At 35.5% G+C, this 15475-nt stretch overlaps 1 non-coding gene across 1 annotated transcript; it reads right to left on the reverse strand.

The window, feature by feature from the left end:
* Positions 1 to 7171: 7171 nt before the first annotated feature.
* trnai-aau (transfer RNA isoleucine (anticodon AAU)) lies at positions 7172 to 7245 on the reverse strand. The gene has a single exon. It is a non-coding gene; the product is annotated as a tRNA-Ile (tRNA).
* Positions 7246 to 15475: the final 8230 nt, after the last annotated feature.

Below are 15475 nucleotides of genomic sequence, written 5' to 3' on the forward strand. Positions count from 1 at the left end.
TGGTTTGCAAACTGGACATTTCAAAAGGGCAGAAAAAAATACAAATAAAAATAATAACAGAAGAGGCTTATGTAAGCACTTTTTGAAAATAAAAAAACAGTAATATTTATTGAATTATGTCGATCAAAGTGTAATAAATGCAGCTTTTTAAAAAGGAAAATAATTTACTGTATTGTACAATATACTGTTGTCATGTTTGTGCTCACCTTAAAAAATTAAGAATTAAAAAACTAATCTCAGACTTTAGATAAACATATTAGAAAAAAGACAATTTAAGAATTACATTTTTTCATATTTTTTATTGTGTAATATCCCTTCATGCACCATTATCTTCCCTCTTTCTCACTGTACTGTGTACAGGACCATGTGTGTGTAAATATCTCCTATTGTTTATTACCCTGTTTATTTATCTACTGCTGCTGAAACACTGTAAATTTCCTCTTTGTGGGACAAATAAAGGTTATATTGTTGTATCCTAAATGTAACACTTAATGATAAATTAAAAATAAACAGGTACACATACAGTCATTTACTTGGGCAAACAATGCAAAACAAATCCTCTAAACTATTTACACATCTTAACTACAACTGTTAGTGTATAGAGGTACTGTTACTTTAACAGATGTCTTCATGTGTTAAACTTAAAATACACTGGTGCGTCTGTGTGTGTGTGTGTGTCCCTCTTTTCTAGCAGCATTTAAAGAAAAAACAACAAACAGGGTCAATATAAAATATAAATACAAAAAATTAGAGAGAATATTGAATTTTTTTTTTTTTCAAAACTCTGTTAATTGAGTGCCAAAAATTTGTAATCAAGAGTTTTCCACAATTGGTTCAGTAATTATGTACAAAAACCCAGCAGGATCAGGGTTAAATCAAAACAAAAGAAAACTGACAACAATAACAGTATCAAAGATAGTAATAGTAGGAATAATAGCAAAAATAGTGTTAAACAGATAATCAAGAGAATATACAAACATTTACAAAATTGGTTGAACAGGCTCACACCTGTTTCTCTGTGGAGTCTTCATCACATGATGCTAACTCATGGTTCTGTGTTAGCACGTCTCCTGGGTCGGTGGTTGGTGGGGTTTGGTCCTGACATGGGACCTTTGAGTTGTCCTTCTCTGTGTCTGCTTCCTCCGCTTTTCATCGTTTCTTTAATTCTGCTGTAACTGCATTATTATGTCTGATTACTTCATCAAAAACTAGTATAAATTTGACCAAATAATCAGTCATTGATGAGTCTGACAAAGTCAGAGAGGAAATGTTTGGTTTCCACATCTGTATCTTCAGTTGCCATTTACATGATCAATATAAATCAACTCAATTTAAATCAAACATTATTATATATGTATAAAGTACTGTCACTGTGTTTTATGGCACTTAACGTATTTGTGTATTATGTACATCATATTAAGAATTGTATTCTTTTAATTAAATTGGGAAAACTGTAATGAAAACTTTTGACCAATGCCCTCCCTGCCCCCTCACAAACTACACACATGGGTGGGGGGTAGAGCAGCAACGCCATATCGATAATAGTGAGCCTCTGAGTTTGTGTCAGGTTTAGCAGCAAAGAATTCTTTACAAACCACATGATTCTGGTCAAGTTTACCATCTTCCTACGTCTGATTTACGTGTTGTTGTAACTTTGTAGCGGTACCAACATGCTTCCTGGATTCAGTCTGTGTTCAAAACAAAACTCGAAGCATTGATGATGCATTCAATGTGCCTCAGAAAAACTGGATAGAATGAAATACATCATAAAAAACTGGCCTGCGACCCTGAAAACAGGAACAAGCGGATCAGAAAATAGATGGATGGATGGATGGATGGATGGATGAAAAAGTGGATGCAACCATGGATTTTACCGATGCAGGCACGCAGTGACCGATGCATCTCGATTTCACCCGTAGATTGTACCGATGTCACTGAATGAATCCATACACTTGCATCGCACATGTTTATATCTAGATACCGATTCATATCGATTAATCTCCACATGCTTAGTGTGTACGTATGTAATATTGTCTCTAAAAACAGTTGACTACTCTGCATTCATTAAATCTCTCTTTTACAGATATCGATAATATTCATTTCACCTACATTTACCTTATTCTTGGTGCTGCTACTACCTGTTCAGCTGCGCAGATAACATAGCAATGAGTGTTTGTGATCCAAGTAAAGACTGACTTTTTTGAATAGAAGATTCTTTAATCAAACTTAACTTTCAGGAACATTTTAATGTAAACAAAGGAAGCCACTATCCATGACATCACCCTGACCTCCTCTTTTACCTTTAGAACCTTCACCTTCATAGGCTGCAGGCCGTTGAAGGGGCCAGAGCATCTCTATGGATCAAATTCTGCAATGTCATTCTAAAGTGAAAAAAAGAGGTAGTTTAAGTTGTAAAAGTTACAAGGTCATGATGAACCAATTACAGTCATTAAATAAAGTCACATCAATAAACTGACAGATCAGTGACTGGTTCACATTTTATATCACACATTTATGGAGACTTATTTTTCTAAAATGAGTGTTTTGATCATGTTTGTTTTACAAATACAGAGTAGCCAGTATCAGTGCACAAAGTGAAAGTAGAGAATACTGACATCATGTGTTAGACGTTTTTATTTGAAAGAAAAAAAAATTGTGCAAAATAGATAAAAAATAATTAATCAATTATATTTTTAAAAATATATTATTTAATTATTTTAAAATTTCATTTTATAATTAAAAAATATAATTAATTTATTTTTAAAATATGCATTTTTATTTAAAAACAGTTTTTAAACAGTTTAGAATATAAGACATCCGATTTTTAATTTTATTTTATTATCACCAGACATTTCAGGTGACTCCATTTTATTTCCAGGCGACCCTACACAGGGTGACGACCCCAGCATTGAAAAACCCTGATTTATCCCATTCCGGAGGAGCAGTGGGCTGCCAAGGAATGAAATTATTATTATTATTATTATTATTATTATTATTATTATTATTATTATTATTATTATTAATAATAATAATATTTTTTTATTTATTTTATATCTTATTTTAATTTTAAAATAGATGTACAGATTTTTTTTTGTTTTTATGAAAAAATAAATTCAATGTAATCAAATTGAAAAACATAATGTTAATCAGTTTTTTTAAAAACATATTTTAATTTATTATCACTAGACATTTCAGGCGACTCCATTTTATTTCCAGGCAACCCCACATGGGGTCACGACCCCAGTGTTGAAAAACCCTGATTTAACCACCACAGAGGAGCAGTGGGCTGCTAAGGTGTAAAATTGTTGTTGTTTTTTGTCTTTTTATTGTGGCCACCCTGAGGCCACCCTGAGGCACACCTGTGCAATAATCATGCTGTCTAATCAGCATGTTGATATGACACACCTGTGAGGTGGGAGGGGCTATCTCTGCTCACTAACACACATTTACACACATTTGTAACAATATCTGAGAGAAACAGATCTTTAATGTTTATAGAAAATGTTTTAGATCTTTGAGTTCAGCTCATGAAAAATGTGTTTATATTGTTGTTCAGTGTGTGTGTGTATATATATATATATATATATGAATATATTGTTGGTGGTTGATGGTCACAATTATGCAATAAAATAAATTCATTTATTTAATTACAATAACAAAACATGTATTGCTGTCTATAAAATATTGCACTTACTGTAGTTGTTGACCTTTGACAGCATGTACAGACATAGTGAAAAAAAATAGTATTGTTATGTTTAATCTGGAAGTTTTGTATCTTTTCACATAATGTGAATATCAATAGTAAAACATTTTAGTCATAAGTATTTAAATTAAAAATAATTTTTGATGAGCCAACCCATCATTATCTATCTATCTTTAATCTGTATCTTGCTTTTGTGCAATGCTTTACTATAATGTTATTAATAATTTGTATTTTGAACCTGTTACTAAGATATTTAAATTGGCTTTTATTTACTTGTTTGTGTTCTTTTATATGTGTATGTGAAACACTTTTATCAAAATTAAAATCAAATATAAAAAAAGTAATTTTACTCATGTTTTCTAATTATGTAAAGTATCTTTGTGGGTATGGTATAGACCACTATGTAAGTGTTAGAAATTATTCTGATAATAATAATATAACAATAATGTAAATATCAATTGCTTGATATAAAAAACACCATATAAGGGGGGCCAAAAGATAACCTGTCCTAGAGCAGCAAAGAGGCTAGTGTTGTCATTGTGTTAGTGGCTAGTGGTATTATAACATGTAAAATAAATATATATATCAAATGGTAAAAGTTCTAACATCCATTGTTCCTCACACCAGCCTCACGGTAGATAGTCAGTCACCAGATTATCTGGATACTATTTGGACTGTAACACTGTTAAGATCACCTACACCATAAAACAATGAACTTTAAACGTGAGCAGCTTTATACGAGCTAAAACATCCACAGACTGAATGAAAACAGGAGCAGAAAACTGCTGAAATAAATCCTAAACAGTCCTATTGTGTGAGGAGACCTGGTCCAGGACCTGTGGAGGAAAACCACTGCACCAGTGGACTTCAGTTCTCCCTCTAATTTACTGTAAATATCCAAATATCTCACAAACAGAACAAGATTTATTTGGTTTTTCTGTATTTCTGTTTTGGTTTTAAGTCAGTAAAACAAAATAACCACTGTTTATTTGTTACTTTGATTTAGTTTTAAAACATAATAACCACAAAACGAAGGGTACACAGATAATAACCGTCTTTAGCCTGTTTTTATGAATATTCATAAACTACTATCTAACTGCTCCCTGGGTGTCTGTAGTTAGCAGCCCACTGCTACCCCTCTGAATAATGGGTCAAAATACAGAGAATGAGTGAGTGATCAATAAAGTTACATTATTTTATTTATTATTGATCAGTTGATTATCCAGATGTGTCGCTGGTTTGGCTGGTCCTGAGCTCTACGTCTGGTGTCAGCAGTGAAAGTGTGGAGATGTTATCTCTGTGTGGCTACCGTTAGCTGGAGGTTAGCTGTGGGCTACATGGTGCTGTGGTGTGATGGACGTCTGATGGTGGCTCAGAGTGGGAGTTGTTGTGGTAGAATGTTCTCCTGTGCATCAGGACTTAAGGCCTGTCTGAGGGAATGGGTGAGGAAGCTCCATGACTTATTTACCTGTGATGTACCATGGTGATAATTGATAGACAGAAAGACATCATTCCATTATGTTACATGTACCGTAATATGCAATATTACCTTAAGTTGTTTAGATTTAAACTGACTTGTAGAATACTTGTACTCTATTTTCTTCATCAGCACTTTAAACACATTTTATTTTCATTGATTATTGTAGTTTTAAATGATGAATGTCTTTTAAATCCTCTTTTTGTGTATTTCTATAAACATAACTTTGTTTGACTGGTGCTCAGGGACTATGGAGGACCAAACCTGCCAAACGTATAAATAAATAAATGTATTAATAAATATTGGAATAAATAATTAAAGTAATGAATATATAAATAAAGAGATAATTAAATGCATGAATAAATTAATAAAAACTGGTAAATAAATCTGATATAAACAAATAAATGTCTTAAATTGATTTATACATTTATTTATTTATTCATGTATTTATTTCTACTTTTATTCATTTCAACATTTATTTATTTCTACATTTATTTAATTCCACATTTCTGTGTCCGTATGCTAATGAGGTAGGAGGGACTAACCTCAGTCTCATTCAGGATTGGTCAACTGAGCGATCCAATCAGATCCACTTCCTGTTGCAGCAGATGGGCGTGGCTTAGATGAAGAAGTGAAGATGGCTGATTTCAGAGTTTTAGTGAATGACTTACGAGCTTTAGCTGATGAAGTTGAAAACAATTCACCAAATGACGACCTTCACTTTTATCTGGATAGTTTTATTAACAGCTTAGCTCAGCTAAACTCTGATATGGATTTAGAAGTTGACCCAGCAGTGTTTGATGGTCTGGAAGAAATTTCCCACCAGTTCTGCATCTTCTCAGAGACTGAAGAAACAACCTTCAGATGCCCCTCCTACTTTTTACCCCCATATGATTGAGGCTCACCTCCATTCAGAGAACACTGCTCTGGACATCACAGAGATGTTCAGTGTGAGTGAGAGAACAATTAGTGTGAGGATGGTACATTATGAGATAAGGTCATTTTAACCTACTTCTGTCAACATCTGTTTTGTAACTCTTGCTTGTTTGAAAGTAGCAACAGTAGAACTATATTTGTGTGTAAATATTACTCATGTTAATGTGTATTAATAGTAGGCTAGGCTAACGTTGCATTGCTATTCCATTTCAATACTTATATTATGAAGCTATAGACTGGTCATATTATATGGCATATGTTCAGGTTCTAATGTCATGTAGACTACACAACAATTAGGCTACATTAAAACAATCTGGTCTGTTTTAACAGCACATCAGCCCTTGTCCTTAATATCAGCTAATGTATAAAGTCATCTAGTATTGTTTTGTCCTTGTTATCTCTAGCATCTGTCCAGGTTAGCAGTAGTTTTAATTTAGAGTTCAGTAAAACTTACTTTGTCAAAACAAGCACAGTTGTAGCTATAGTGTGCTAATATATGTACATGTTTGATCATTAAAAATAGGCTACATTATTATTAGTCTATGAGTTTTTATTACATACAATGGTTAGATCATTTCACAGACAGTTTTCATTTCATGTCTATTGTGACCTTTCTCATTGTTTTGGATAAACAGAGTCCATGATTTATTCACTACATTGTAAGACAATGATTTGGATGAAAGTATAACCTACATTCTGCAGCTCCATCACAACTGTGGATACAAAATGATGGTTGGACACCTGAATACACAAGGCATACACATACAAAGTAAGTATTATTAGTATTTAACCTAAATTGTTCTGGGATTATTCATCAATAAATTGGTATTTGTCCTACTTGCTGATTTATTAAGATGTCAAAAAGAAGCTTCTTTACTGACAGTCATTCTAGATTTTTGGCTATTTGTGAATTTTCTTCCAGGTTTGGGAATGATTAACAGTTTAGATATTCTTTATCTGTGTTTATTGTATACATATTCATACCTTGTCCTTTCTGACTCATACACTAACATTTACAACACATGAAAGCAGGTTTATGGTCCTTGATTAATATCTGGTCAGTATGGGGTTTGAACCCATGACCTTGGCGTTATTAGCACCACGCTCTGACCAGCTGAGCTAACTGGCCTATGAAGCTGCAATTAAAATATGGTTGAGTTAAAACGATCACGGTTCTAAACACCCTAGAAAGTTGGCAGGTGAAAATTCAGCAGTACTCATCCCTTAGCTTAAAGCTGCAGTATGTTTTTTTTTTTTTTTTTAATGTTATTTGGTCAAAAATCCATAATCATCTTTGAGCATATTGTAATCCAAAGTGTTCTGAGTAGACAGTGAATCTCTTCTCCTTCTCCAGGTTCTGAAAATGAAGTTGATCAATACAGAATGGATGTCAGCCAATCAGAGGTCTTTCTACCAATAGGACCATCCAATGAGCTGTTTTAAGCATTACTATTGGCTGCTTGAGCTGCTCATTAAAAGTCAATGTGTTCTTGATCTGAGAGTAGAGAAAGTGTCATGGCTTTATATTCCAGCAGAAATCTCTAACGTGACTTTTGTCAAATCAAGAGGAAAAATGAAGACTGAGGTGGAGAAGCAACAGAATAAAGGCACAAACATGTTCATGAGGAACAGAGTCACAGAGGTTCCTCTGACTCTGTGTGTGTGGTGGACTTCACTTGATCTGCTTTCAGTCCGTGCACAGTCTGCCCTGAGTCAGAGAGAGAGTGATAACAAACGAGATAAATAGCTTGTAAAACTAAGAGAAACATTATCTAAGGTGGAGACAGAGAACAGACACATTTCATCTGCAGTGTGGAGTGTGTCTGCTCTGATCAGCTGCTTGTGTGTGAGGATCAGCTGTGGCTCTGAGCCTCTTACTGTCCTCACAGCAGTGAGTGATACATGCTTTTATGTCTCTAAAACATCAGAAAACTCTCCAATAACACAAGATAAAGTCTCTACATTTGTTTCTAGTCTCTATGGAGAAATCTTTGCCCAGAAACTAAAAGGTTTATGTGTGACTCACTAAAAATGAACAATATTAATACTTTTGAATGATAATCTTTGTAAAATGCCTAGTCAGCTGATTGAGGCTGTGTGTGTCAGACACTTTCTGTATCCACGGACCAATCAGATCATTCATTCATTCATTATACACTTTCATTATACACTGTGGTGACGCTGACAGCCTCAGCAGGAACATACAGCAGTTGTGCTGCTATACACAAAGTGTGGGGGTCCTTTCTCACCCCTGTCACAGGAGCGTGCACGTAGCCAGGCTGAAATCACCTGGGTTAAGAGAGTGAGTTGATATCTCAGTTCATAGTGCAGCTGCTCTCTGACAGAGAATGTTTGGTTAGGTGAAACCCGCTAACAGAGATAAATCCAGGATATACGTATCCAGCTTTGTAGTACAGGCCCACAGAGCTACACATCTTTAAACTACAGATGATCAGTGTGTGTGTGTGTGTGTGTGTTTTCTCACCCTGCAGCATCTGTAGCTTCAAACCCTCCATGAGTGGCTCTGATTGGCTGCAGGCAGCTCAGAACTACATGAAGGCTCTGCAGTATTCTTTAACACAAGGGTTCTCAACCTGGGGGTCAGGACCCCATTTGGGATCAGGAAACACTGGGAGGGGGAAGATGACTAGATACTATGGCACAAATAATACTAAACTTCCTCAATAACAGCGGATATTATTTAGTTATATAAATAAATGTGTTTATCACAAAACAATGGACACACACACACACACACACACACACACACACACACACACACACACACACACACACACACAGACACACACAGACAGGTTCTCATAGCTCAGAGGTTAAAGCACTGGTCTTGTAAACCAGGGGTTGTGAGTTCAATTCTGAGGCCTTTACTCACTGTTACCTACAGGTCACAGACTGATGGGGGTGGGGCTAAGGGTTTTGTCAGGGCGTGTTCACACCCTTTAGCTGCTCTAGGATTGGTTTAAATGGAAAGCGTCACTGGTGTGTGAAGTCTACAGAGGACCAGGGTCACTGGTCACTGGTTCCACCACGTGGAAGTTGACTTTTATTCTGAAGGATAGGACACACAGGCTTAGCCTCAATTACATTTTTCACTTAACATTACATTTTCAATTACAATGCAGTTATATTTTTTTATCCTCAGAAACTTAATTACAATTATGTTCTTAATTACTAATGTTTAATTACAATTCAATCAATCAATCAATCTTTTATTTGTATAGCGCCAAATCATAACCAATGGTATCTCAAGACACTTTACAGTAGAGCAGTCTTAATCTATTTTGATATCGGTACAGAGGTGAACTCAGTACATGGCACCGGGGTGTTTTGGAAACTTTGGTTGCCTGTCTATCCTATGGTCAGGACCTCACGGGCTGTCCGTGGAGGTGCCTGAACCAAACCAAAGTAAATAATGACCAGCCGTACTATATATATATATATATATATATATATATATATATATATATATATATATATATATATATATATATATATATATATATATATATATATATAAAGGCAGCTTTACCTTAATAGTCCGAATTGGTGTTGAGGGTCAACCGATGGTTCGTGGTCCAGTCTCTGTCCGAGGGGCAGACCACCGTGGGGCAGACTCTTTGGGGTTTTAAGTGTGTCCACTGGTCCACGGCAGAAGCCCCCCAGAGTAGAAGATGGATCCTGTTCGTGATCGCCAATAACACCATTTATTAGTAGTTTTAACCCACAACATGAATGGTTTTATCACTTATCAAGTCAGCCTGCTTTGATTACGGACAGTGATCAGTTTCCCTTCATTACAACAACACACACGTTTTTTTTATCGTCACGTGTCATCACCTTTGTGAAGAAACTCACTCTGCCAGTTTTCTCCAATGTAGTGATTGGTCAGACGTTGCTAGCTCAACCCCTTTCATGTGAACACGCATGTACCCAGGCTGAAAACACTTGGCTTCAATTAGCGTGTTGTTATCGACCTTCGTAGGACAGCTTCTCTCTGACAGGGAATGTTTGGTTAGTTGACGCCCGTTAATGGAGATTAATCCAGGATACAATTATCTAGATTCATAGCATAGGGTCTTTATGTCCTAAAATTATATCTAATTCATTCATTTAATTTACTACAGCAAAATAAATCACGTTTAAAAGTATATTCTATAATTGTATAATAATGGCATTATTAAAACTGAACCTTGTTATTAACGCTGTGTTGCTATGTTTATCCAGTAACGTTAGCATATCTTCATCTGTTATCTGCTAATGATGCCTTAATCTACTAGTTTAGTGGGGGATAATCCATTAACATGCTTTAATGCACACATGTAAACGTAAAAAAGTGCATCACAAACTATCTAATCCGCTCTAGGGTGTTTTTGAAACAAAGAGGAAAAGTTTTATAGATATTTATCATAGACTCAGAGCTAGCAAAGCTTTACAAGCAGTGAATATTTGTTTGACTGAAATACCGTAAATTCTGTAATATGTCACACCTTTTTCATTTGAAGATATTGGTATGTGACTTATCAGAGCTGAAAGTAATGGATTACAAGTACTCACATTACTGTAATTGAGTTGCTTTGATAGGTACTCGTACTTTAGTATATTTCTAAATCACTAATTTTATTTGTACAAGTACGTTTTAAAACATTTCTATCATTTCTATCATAGCCCACCAATCAGATTAAACGTAATGCATTAGATCATAGCCCACCAATCAGATTAAATGTAATGCATTAGATCATAGCCCACCAATCAGATTAAATGTAATGCATTAGATCATAGCCGACCAATCAGATTAAATGTAATGCATTAGATCATAGCCCACCAATCAGATTAAACGTAATGCATTAGATCATAGCCCACCAATCAGATTAAATGTAATGCATTAGATCATAGCCCACCAATCAGATTAAATGTAATGCATTAGATCATAGCCGACCAATCAGATTAAATGTAATGCATTAGATCATAGCCCACCAATCAGATTAAATGTAATGCATTAGATCATAGCCCACCAATCAGATTAAACGTAATGCATTAGATCATAGCCGACCAATCAGATTAAACGTAATGCATTAGATCATAGCCCACCAATCAGATTAAACGTAATGCATTAGATCATAGCCAACTAATCAGAATAAACGAAATGCATTAGATCATAGCCCACCAATCAGATTAAATGTAATGCATCACATCATAGCCGACCAATCAGATTAAACGTAATGCATTAGATCATAGCCCACCAATCAGATTAAACGTAATGCATTAGATCATAGCCCACCAATCAGATTAAACGTAATGCATTAGATCATAGCCCACCAATCAGATTAAACGTAATGCATTAGATCATAGCCCACCAATCAGATTAAACGTAATGCATTAGATCATAGCCGACTAATCAGATTAAATTTAATGCATTAGATCATAGCCCACCAAACAGATTAAACGTAATGCATTAGATCATAGCCCACCAATCAGATTAAATGTAATGCATTAGCTCCTAGCCCACCAATCAGATTAAATGTAATGCATCACATCATAGCCGACCAATCAGATTAAACGTAATGCATTAGATCATAGCCCACCAATCAGATTAAATGTAATGCATTAGATCATAGCCGACCAATCAGATTAAATGTAATGCATTAGATCATAGCCCACCAATCAGATTAAATGTAATGCATTAGATCATAGCCCACCAATCAGATTAAACGTAATGCATTAGATCATAGCCGACCAATCAGATTAAACGTAATGCATTAGATCATAGCCCACCAATCAGATTAAACGTAATGCTTTAGATCATAGCCAACTAATCAGATTAAATTTAATGCATTAGATCATAGCCCACCAAACAGATTAAACGTAATGCATTAGATCATAGCCCACCAATCAGATTAAACGTCATGCATTAGATCATAGCCCACCAATCAGATTAAATGTAATGCATTAGCTCCTAGCCCACCAATCAGATTAAACGTAATGCATTAGATCATAGCCCACCAATCAGATTAAACGTAATGCATTAGATCATAGCCCACCAATCAGATTAAACGTAATGCATTAGATCATAGCCCACCAATCAGATTAAACGTAATGCAATAGATCATCGCCCACCAATCAGATTAAACGTAATGCATTAGATCATAGCCAACTAATCAGATTAAACGTAATGCATTAGATCATAGCCCACCAATCAGATTAAATGTAATGCATCACATAATAGCCGACCAATCAGATTAAACGTAATGCATCAGATCATAGCCCACCAATCAGATTAAACATAATGCATTAGATCATAGCCCACCAATCAGATTAAACGTAATGCATTAGATCATAGCCCACCAATCAGATTAAACGTAATGCATTAGATCATAGCTCACCAATCAGATTAAATGTAATGCATTAGCTCCTAGCCCACCAATCAGATTAAATGTAATGCATCACATCATAGCCGACCAATCAGATTAAACGTAATGCATTAGATCATAGCCCACCAATCAGATTAAACGTAATGCATTAGATCATAGGCCACCAATCAGATTAAACGTAATGCATTAGATCATAGCCGACCAATCAGATTAAATGTAATGCATTAGATCATAGCCCACCAATCAGATTAAACGTAATGCATCACATCATAGCCGACCAATCAGATTAAACGTAATGCATTAGATCATAGCCCATCAATCAGATTAAACGTATTGCATTAGATCATAGCCAACTAATCAGATTAAACCTAATGCATTAGATCATAGCCGACCAATCAGATTAAATGTAATGCATTAGATCATAGCCCACCAATCAGATTAAACGTAATGCATCACATCATAGCCGACCAATCAGATTAAACGTAATGCATTAGATCATAGCCCATCAATCAGATTAAACGTATTGCATTAGATCATAGCCAACTAATCAGATTAAACCTAATGCATTAGATCATAGCCCACCAATCAGATTAAACGTAATGCATTAGATCATAGCCAACTAATCAGATTAGCACCAAAACAGCATTGAATGCCAGTTATTTTCTCAGTTTTAGAGTTTATAAATGTATCTATACTTGGAGCCTGATACATTTTTTTTTTTTTTTTTTATTGTGAATTGAATTAATTTGTGTTAATATTATTTTTTTTTTAATTTACATTTTGACAAACCTTTTATTTAATACAGATGCCTTTATGGAAAATAAATTAGATTCTAATTGTGAAAGACATCATTTTTTCCTTTTTTTGGTTTCTACATGATATGTTTACTGTATGTAAGAGAACCAACAATAACTGTGGGGGTGAAAGTAACTAGTAACTTTGACTTTGAATACTATTTAATTGAGCTACTTTTTACTTGTACTTGAGTATTTTATGTATGATTTACTTGTACCTGTACTTGAGGATATATCAGTACTTTTTACACTTCTGTGACTTATACAATGAAGCGACTTATATGTAAGTTTTTGGCCAACAGCGCCCCCTGGTGAGTAAAATGTTCATTAGTTTTCTATTGTTGTATAAGACGCTCTCTCATTGGTAGTAATTATGCCTGATGTAACAGTCTATACATACAGTATATCCACTATGAGGAGTAAAATGTGTGTTTGCATTATTTAATTTAATATATTTGATCTTCCTATGATAATATGACATACATTTAATCACAAAAGGCAACTTCGAACAGATCAATGTTGACCATGTTGATCAATGTCAACTCAGGCTAAAATGGAAGCTCAATGTTGACAGGTTGTCATGGCAACTCAGGCTAAGATAAAAGCTGCAGAATCTACATCATTCAACAGAATTTCCTCGTGCACCGTCAGAAACGACTAAAGTAGCTTTCACTGCGCAAAAAGAGCAAGAATCGAGAATATCCGGTTTTTGATTCTGTCGAGAATACGGACATTTCCGATGCATATCCGGAGTTTTTTTGATATGCCCCATATCTGGTCAAATACGGACCCAATATTCTTCATGAAGACAGTATGTTGTATTAGGATACTAAGAGTATTTAGATTTTGTCATATATGTGTTCCGGAAATGTCCTCAGGGTGAAAATACCCAGAATCCCTAGATATCCGGTTTTTGATTCTGTCGAGAATACGGACTATTCTGATGCATATCCGGAGTTTTTTGATATGCCCCATATCTGGTCAAATACGGACCCAATATACTTCATGAAGGCAATATATTTTGTTAGGATACTAACATTATTTAGATTTTGTCATATATGTGTTCCGGAAATGTCCTCAGGGTGAAAATGCCAAGAATCCCGAAATATCCGGTTTTTGATTCTGTCGAGAATACGGACTTTTCTGATGCATATCCGGAGTTTTTTGATATGCCCCATATCTGGTCAAATACGGACCCAATATTCTTCATGAAGACAGTATATTGTATTAAGAGACTAACAATATTTAGATTTTGTCATGTTTGTGTTCTGTAAATAATAATAATAATAATAATAATAATAATAATAATAATAATAATAATAATAATAATAATAATAATAATAACATAGGATTTTATATAGCACTTTATCATAGACACTCAAAGCACTTAACAGAATTAAGGCATTAGTGTTTCCCTCCACACTTAGTGGTGGTAAGCTACAATTGTAGCCACAGCTACCATGGAGCAGACTGACGGAAATGAGGCAGCCATAGTGCGCCATCGGCCCCTCCCACCACCACCAACACTCACTCACACACTACATTCATACTAGGCAATGTAGGTGAAGTGCCTTGCCCAAGGACACAATGACAGATAAGCGACTGTCCCCCATTGTGGCCCCTGGAATTTTCAGTGGTCTCCATCCTACTACTAGCCAGGCCCAAATGTATTGATTCAGCAAAGCAAAACCTCTGACTATGTCTTTGTATGCAATCTCAGGTACTGAACACAAGAGTATCTTAAAACTCTAGCAGTCTTTATAACATAGCTCATAACAGCCAATCTTGATTAACATGATAAAAAAACAGCCTTTTACAAGGTACAACAGACAATGATTCATGCTGAACAACTGTAATAATTACTATCTGTATGGGTGTATCGTCCTGAGTACCTTAAGTCTCTAGATGTTGTAGGACTGTCTTGGTTGACACGTCTCTGCAACATTGCGTGGCAGTTGGGGACAGTGCAGACCGGGGTGGTGGTCCCTCTCGCTAAGAAGGGGAATTGGAGGGTGTGCTCCAACTACAGAGGGATCACACTCCTCAGCCTCCCCGGCAGGGTCTACTCCAGGGTGCTGGAGAGGAGGATCCGGCCGATAGTCGAACCTCGGATTCCGGAGATACAATGCGGTTTTCGTCCCGGTCGCGGCACACTGAACCAGCTCTATACCCTTCA

The sequence above is a fragment of the Gouania willdenowi genome, unplaced genomic scaffold, assembly GCF_900634775.1.
Source record: "Gouania willdenowi unplaced genomic scaffold, fGouWil2.1 scaffold_62_arrow_ctg1, whole genome shotgun sequence".
NCBI lineage: Eukaryota > Metazoa > Chordata > Actinopteri > Blenniiformes > Gobiesocidae > Gouania > Gouania willdenowi.